The sequence below is a fragment of the Quercus suber genome, unplaced genomic scaffold, assembly GCF_002906115.3.
Source record: "Quercus suber isolate HL8 unplaced genomic scaffold, Cork oak 2.0 scaffold_639, whole genome shotgun sequence".
Classification (NCBI taxonomy): domain Eukaryota; kingdom Viridiplantae; phylum Streptophyta; class Magnoliopsida; order Fagales; family Fagaceae; genus Quercus; species Quercus suber.
Window position 1 is genome coordinate 95,172 of NW_027070080.1, and position 8,284 is coordinate 103,455.

The window sequence follows — 8,284 nt, forward strand, 5'->3', positions numbered from 1 at the left end:
ATTTCCATTCAGTCAAGTTGATTAGTACTGCTACAAACGATCTCTTTCACAACATATTTCACAGCTGCTGAGTTGGCATGTTGTTATTGATTTCTATATGGGCCCACCTCTAACACTACTTTATTGTCTACTATTAAGTATTAACAACTTGCCACCTCAGTAATTGTGGAAAGAATTGTGAGAAAAGTTGTTTCTAGACTTATTTCTAGTTGATAGTCAAGATGATTTAGAAACTTTAGGGTTTTAATTAAAACTTATTAAAATCTTAGGTTTAATTTGAAACCATCCCAAACCATAGGAGAATTGTGTAATTTACCCAAAATAAATAAAAATATAATCATAGTCAACACTTAAAAAGGTCCTATATATTGCACAAAACTCCGACTTTTGCAAGGTCTAAGAGATATACCCCATTTTTTTTAAGTGGCTGATTCATAGTCCAAACACTGAAATTAAAAATTGTATGACTGTACAACCATTATCATGAATTTAATACATGAACCAACTTTCTTGATCCTCTAGCCATCAAAACCACCTAGAAGTTTTTTGTTCAACTCTTTTATTTAAATGAAAAATGTAGAAGAAATAAAAGTATTGCTGCAGACTCAAACATTACAGTAATGAAACACCTAAGCAGCCATTTAATGCATCATCATATGATTGATATCACCATGTAAACAGTTTAAAATACATAATACTAAATAGAGAGTGATGTGCTGAGCTCATGCTATGTCTTGCCAACTGATTTTTTGTCTTTTGCCTTTTTGGGGGTGCCTTCAAGCATAATGTCAACAATATGATTATTCATCCTTGGCATCAAGAGAGCAACGTTTTCACTGGTCAACTAAATTTTAGTATTTTGCAGCAGTCCAACATAATGTCAAATAGCCTTCTTCTATATATAATGAAAGTTTCTTTTTATTGGGTACAAATGGCGGAGAACAGGAACAAGTGAATTTTGGATTAAGAGGTATCACATGTAAGCTTTATCCCAACATGACAATATAAAAATAAATAAATAAATAAATAAAAAAAAAAAAAAACCCACATGCCTAACCTCTCCACTGATAATGTGTGATGAATGAACATTCATGACTTATGGTCAATCCAATTTGTGCTCCAGGACTGCTGATAAAAATCCCATATAAAATCAGCTAGGCTAACTAATTTGAGAAGCACGAGGTAGGAAATCTGGAAGGATAATCTATAGACAAAGAATAAGAAATCTGATGCTTAACAATGAAGTAAATACATAACATATAAGAAGGTGAACATTCAAAAACTCATCACCAGTAAATACAATAGTGTAGAATACCCAACTGCCATAGCTTGGTCAAATTGAAGAGTCCGTCATGGAGTCACCCTACAAGAAAATGAAACAGAATTAGTACAGTCTCTTAATAATATTTTATTAAAATGAAGAAAATAATAGCAATTTCAATATAAAGCTCAACTATCTTGCTTTTTAAGTGTATTATACTGCAGAATATGCCAACCAAAATTTATGGAAAAATCTAATTAAAAGCATAATAAATACCAATGCTGAACTCAAACTTACAATATGATGATGATGATGATGATAACCCACAAAACTAGTGAGGACCCAAGGCTTGTTCCACCCCACCCCCCCCCCCCCCCCACAAAAAAAAAAAAAAAAACCCTTTTTTTGCTATGTTATAATATGAGTTCATGGCACACATTGAAGGGGACTCATGCATAAATTATCCACACTATAATGATAATACTTCTTTGAGATACCATTAGACCATCAATGCAAGTCACTCTAAATATAAGATATAAGAGAAATTTTGATGTCATAGTGTAAATCTCAAAACCATTCTAGCATACACAATGGGCATATAACCACAGAAAACGAAGAATTATTTGAATTCAAAACATTCCTTAATGATATGTTAGTTACTTAGTTTGTTTTCCTAAGAAAGTAACATGTCCCCTCATTGATGCCAGTATGAGACACACCCACATGATATCCAATGCAATTTGCAGTTACAATTCTCTTACAAATATGATATTGATGAAGCATATATTCTCTAGTGTAATTTGGACATTTTGCCAGACCACCATAATGCATTTCCTCAGTACATTACAGTAAACAACATATGGGAATGGGTTAGCCAGCTCCGCAAGTAAAGACAGAAAGGACCAAATATACAATTTCTGGACCTGCACATGCTATAATTAAAACCAAAGTGGAACCATATGTTTTTGAGACTTGACATTGTAAAAAGGGTCAGTCTTGTCAGCTAATAATGCAATACATGCCCACAAGATTCTGTGTGAAATTCCTATGACCTATAAACTTACTGTAGAGATGAAGTGAGAGATCCCCATTTCAATGAAATGAAAAATTATAGCTGAGTCAATAGAATTTGTATAAGTCTACATAGAATTATATGATTTGTTGATGGGGCCAATTCATAATTCAACTTCCAAACTGGCCAAGTCAAGTGGCCCATCCATAACCATCACCTGACAACTCACATCATTGAGTGAATGATTAGGAGACATATGCAGATACATCCTCACCAAATATGCAAATCTTTCTCAATAACATAAGCTTCCAGGAGCTTAAAAAATTAGATTGTGAGTACCATTATAGTCAATTAAACTAGCCACATGGATATACAGCTAAAAATTAATGGTATGCACAAATTGACCAAAGCCACCCTCTCATGATACCACCCTAAAATAGCTCTTAAATTTCTAGCATTAAACCCTCATGTAAAGTATAGGAGATAAATTTGCTGCTCAGAGCCAAAGGCGGCAGTGATGACACAGAACCTGCATAAAATAGGACGTATATTTATGGTCAAATTATGAGAATAGTATCACACCTCCTCAAGAAACATGCAATGTGTAAACACATGAATACTAGAAAGGTTAATCATATGCCACATTATGTATTGTAACAGTTTTATTTCCATTTAATGGGTCAATTCTAAACAACTCTGTCATTGACCCCGAAAAAAAAGATATATATATATATATATATGTGTGTGTGTGTGTGTGTGTGTGTGTGTAAGATTTGGATCAGGAAAATGGTAATGGATTAACCTCTATTCCCCACCATCTGCAGGGACCGAGGGAAAAAAAATGATAGGTAGGAACCACGAAAAGAAATTACTACAAAAAATACTTAAATATCTATTTTCTTACTTATGTTTGGATTTCTGTGTCATTTTAGTGGCATTCTACAATAAATAGAAATTACAACAAAAAATACTTAAATATCTATTTTCTTACTTATGTTTGGATTTCTGCATCATTTTAGTGGCATTCTACAATAAATACATTTTAAAATATCATGCAGTTTTCCTTCTTTCCAGCTCTGAATCAAATGGAAAATTATGGATAGAAAAGTTTGACCAGAATGATTAAAGAACTGCATCTCATTCCTTCAGGGCCCAACCATCAAATAAGTCCATGCTTTCTTTGGCTACTAAAGTGGGAGAAGGAGGCAGGCTAAAGCGATCATGTATGTATTGATAAGAGATACTAAAACTTTATGCTTCACTAAAAGATTGAGTTTCAGCTGCTTCAAAGAAGGTCAACAAAGATGGCAAGTACTTGCCAAACACTCGAATGCACTAGCTCACCAGATTCCTAAGAGTCAGACCACATCAATAAGTTAATTGTCCTAGAAAGCATTTTAAAACAAAAATTAGCAAATAACAGATTACAACAACAAAAAGAAATGACTCCAAAATAGGTATGCAGCTTATATCAGCCTCTCCAAAAAAAATTGGGGGTAAGGTTACTTATCAAACACCTCTTCCAAATCCCACAAAAAGTGGAATCTTTGTGCACTAAGATACGACCTTTTTAAAGCTGACAAAGAATAAAATATGAAAATATCAAATTCAGGGAAGCTGAACGAATGATATCCATAAGTAGATACACGGTACCTGCACAAGTGCAGTGGATAGGATTCTAATGTATACACGTGAAACACAAGTGCCCATTACGGAGGTACTGCAATATTGAGTTTTCTGAAACCTACTTCAAGGGAACATCACTCCTAATACTTATCAAAAAAAGAAAAAAAATCACTCCTAATATCATCATGTAGTCCAACCTAACAAATGTGTTGATTATCAAACAAGTGTTTTGACTTGCAATTTGCTTGACCAACACAGTAGAGTACTCAGGTTATTCCACAAATTGGCAGGTACCACACCAAGGGAACATGGCTCCTTATAGCATCATTTAGTCCAACCTGACAAATGCGTTGCTTATCAAATAACTGTTTTGACTTGCAATTTGCTTGACCATCACTGTAGAGTACTCAGGTGATTCATTAAATGGGCAGGTACCACACCTCCTATAGGATTCAATGTCCATCTCAAATAGTGCAACTAATATAGATATTACACTCCAAACACCATAACCTTGGCTGGAAGGCCATGAAAGACTTTTCAAATGCCCATTAAAAGTTCTTGAAGGAACTGTTAAACTACACCTAAACACTTGCATACAAACCAATGGATACTTTCCTTGAATATCAAAGAGAAAGAAATTTAACAATAACAACAACAACCACCAAGCCTTTGTCCTAAAATTTTTGGGATCGACCATAAATCCTTAACATACTAGTCAAAGTCAAGCGCATGTATTCTTTTCCGCCATTCTATTCTATCTAAAGTTACACTCTCTGTGTCTGTTTGGATACAACTTATTGTTACTGAAAGTTGCTGAAAACTGATTGTTGCTGAAAACACTGTAGCAAAATAATTTTTAAATGTGTAAATAGTATCGTGGGACCCATGTTTAATATTTTTTAATACATAAACAGTACATGAACAGTATGTGAACAGTGCACACACTATTCATGCACAGTAAATTTTGTCCCCCAAAGTCAACAAGTGCCGAAAAAAAAAAAAAATACACAAAACGCAACTTTACTTTGAGTAAGAAAAATTGCTATCCAAACGTAGGCTCTATTACTTCTTTAATTGACACGTCCTTTTACACGCTCCCATTAATTTTATTTTTCGTTCCCTCAATTTGAATCAACTTTAACTTTTTCATTGTTGCATTAATTGCTCTCCCTCCTATCTTTAAGTGAATTTTCTCATTTCGAATCCCATCTTTCCGTATATTTACAGTTATACACCTTAACTTTCTAATTTCAGCCACGTTTCGATTTATGAATATGTGCTTCTTAAAAGCCCAATATTCAATACCTTAAATCTTAGTTAATCTAATAGCAATCTTATAAATTTTCTCCAATAACTTAATAAGTATTCTACAATCACACTGATACAAAAACATAGAACAGATTTCTTGCTAGGTGAAGTGCTACAACAAAAAAGTAACAATAGCAATGATGGATTTCCCAATAATGATTATGATCAAATGAACAATGCAAGCTGCAAAGAATTCAAATAACAAAAATGAAAGCTGAAATTGAGACAACAAAATTAAACGATGTGCATATATCACCTATATAAATTATTTCAAAGAAAAAAAAATAATAGAGAAATTAGGCGTCGAAGATTGATAATAATAGTAATAATAAAACTGAGGTAAAAAGAAAGGCGGGAACTCACAGCGACAATGAAATTTTGTCTAAATGAACCGAGTTGTCTAGGGTTTTGTTCCTCCACGATAATGGCGAATTGGAAACGCAATTCACACACAGAGCGAGCGAGAGAGAGAGAGAGAGAGAGAGAGAGAGAGGGATTAAGTTCAAAGTTCAAACGAACAGCTTGTATTTCGCCCCAAAATGCTTACCGCCTGTTATTAGCGTCGCACAGGTATTACATACGTACTAGAAGAACGACGTCGTGGCTCCGCTCGTGTGTGTGTGTGTGTGAATTTTTTTTTTTTTTTTTTGAGAAACATATATATAAGAAATTTGGTAATGAATATCTTTAACTATAAAATATGCAAAAATATTCTTTTTGTTCCAAAAGTTTATATGAGGTTGGTTTTTTGTCCCTAACTATTTTTTATTTTTGAGATTTTTTTTTTTAAATACAGGATAGAAATTTTATTCTAGTTTAATCTTAAGTTTATATGAGGTTTTATCCCTAACTTCTTTTTTTTGAATTTTTTTTAATACAAGATAAAAATTATACTCTAGTCTAATCTAAGTGTATGTGTATAAAACTCCCTCTTGGATACTTAAACCCCAACTCTTGCCCCCACCCTCCAAGTACTCGTACTTTTGAAATGACCATTGTACTAAGGGTGTGCGATATTCCTATCAAAAAAAAAAAAAAAAAAAGGTGTGCGATATTTTTTTTTTTTTTAGAATTGATAGTAGACATTATTGGATAATACTAATGGGAAAAAGAAAAAAAATAGGAATTCGTATACCAAAACAAATGCCTCTTTCTCTTAGCAAGACTTGTAAGTGTTTGAACAAAAAAAAAAAAGTTTGCCTAAAATAAACTATGACCCCTCTAATTATCTTAAATGAACCAACCTCTTTTTTTTTTTTTTTTTGAGAAGAAAGATCAAAAACTTTTATTAAGAAAATCCTGCTAAATTAGTTTGGCTGACTGAAAAACATTGTGGTGGACCATTTTCATCCACAAAATAAAAGACTAAGATATATATAGTATACCTGACAAGACTGTGAGCAATCTTATTACCTTCTCTCTTAACATGAGAGTAACGTAATTGATTAAAAAAACTAGAGCATCGTCGCATGTCATTAAGCAACACTCCATTGTAGGACAGCACCTCTATGTCATTGAACCAACCTAGTTAGAAAGAGACAATGCAATTCAAAATTTAAAAAGGAAGAAAATAAATTATTCTCTAACTTTTGAAAATTAATTAATTAATTAATTATCAATCTACTAAAATTATCCAAAGTATGCACATGCATTCTTACTAAAGTTAATCTAAATGATATTATTACATATTTAGTTATTTACATGCATTTTATTATAATTAATTCTTTGAAAAACCCAATCATAAAGTATTCACAATCACATGCGTTCAACTCTAAATGAAAGAATGCATATTGTTCACTAAAATCTAGATGTGGCTTAATTTGAGATTTGGTGGTCCAATTTTAGCGCTTGAGGTGTCATATTGATCACTAAGACTTATAGATTTGTTTTTTATTTAGCACTTGAATATCTAACAATAAAAATTGTGATCTATTTTTCTCATAAAATGATGTTTTTTCTCATTGTGTGGGGGTAAAATGATATAAATATTGAAAAATAATCAATTAATCATCTACTAAAATTTTCCAAAGTATACATGTATGGACATGTTTTGCAGTCCATGCCCAAGATGTATGGGATCTTAGCCCAATGAGCCAAATACAATAAATTTGTAGAAAATGTGTTAAAGAACTAGGCCCTAATGAACTTAACAACGGCTAGTATGGATTCAGAAGATGATTAAGCAAAAATAAAGCACATAGGACTGAACGAATTCCCTGTCCGAGAAGGCCAATTTTATTATGAATCAATAAAACTCATTATAAGTGAAACTTTGGCAACTACCGTCTTCTCTTTTTCCTTTTCCCCCCTTTTTTCCCCTTCGGGGTCTCTTACATTATATATCTCCTTTCCAGCAATCTTGGCCCTCCATTTGTCAATCTTTTAAGCCACTAATTGAGTGCCCATCCCATCAGACACTCTTTCTAGCTCTCTGTGAGTTGTGGTAGCCAAGGAAACACTGTTTAAGGGTCTTCTCCACATAAATACGGCCAGAAAAGTAATTGCAATGCATTTAATGAAGTGGTAGCAGCTTTTCCTTAGATATTTCTGAGTTTTCATCACTTTTATACGTGCGTGATGCACGTCCTTATCGTTGGAGCCTCCTAGAAGGCCAACTTGATTATTAGAGTACAGATTTGAGTTGTATTTATCACATTCGAGGAGGAGTTCCTCCTCGAACCAACATCCATTCGTTCCTTACTTATAAAACTTTAAAATTAGAATCCCTCCTAACTATTTGTCCCTTCTAGAACCGTTTCACGTTTTCAGACCAAGCCCAAGGCCCAACATATGATTCTGGGCCTTTATCCCTACAATAGCCCCTAAAAACTCCGGTTTTTCTCTTTCATCCGAGGAGAAAAAGTGGGGTTTTGATTTTCGAGAGACAAGACCATTTATTTCTCTGGTTTACATGCATGGGAGGGCCATTTTATGCACTTCAAAACTGCTTTTGGCGCTTCGAGGTCCGCAAATCGTCATTTATTGCTCCAGGTGACGCTTTGTTCCCCCCAGATCCAATGATGAGACACACATCCTTCGGTGGACATTTCTTCTAGAATTTTGAGTGGGATTATTCC

The 8,284-nt window shown here is 33.6% G+C and overlaps 1 long non-coding RNA gene across 2 annotated transcripts; it reads right to left on the bottom strand.

The window, feature by feature from the left end:
• Positions 1–875: 875 nt before the first annotated feature.
• LOC136064158 (uncharacterized) lies at positions 876–5,766 on the bottom strand. Of its 2 annotated transcripts, none has more exons than XR_010625840.1 (3): positions 5,571–5,766; positions 1,321–1,363; positions 876–1,204 (listed from the first exon to the last, which is right to left on the bottom strand). It is a non-coding gene; the product is annotated as an uncharacterized LOC136064158 (long non-coding RNA). The 2 variants fall into 2 exon arrangements; XR_010625841.1 differs by having other exon boundaries at positions 876–1,125; positions 1,291–1,363.
• Positions 5,767–8,284: the final 2,518 nt, after the last annotated feature.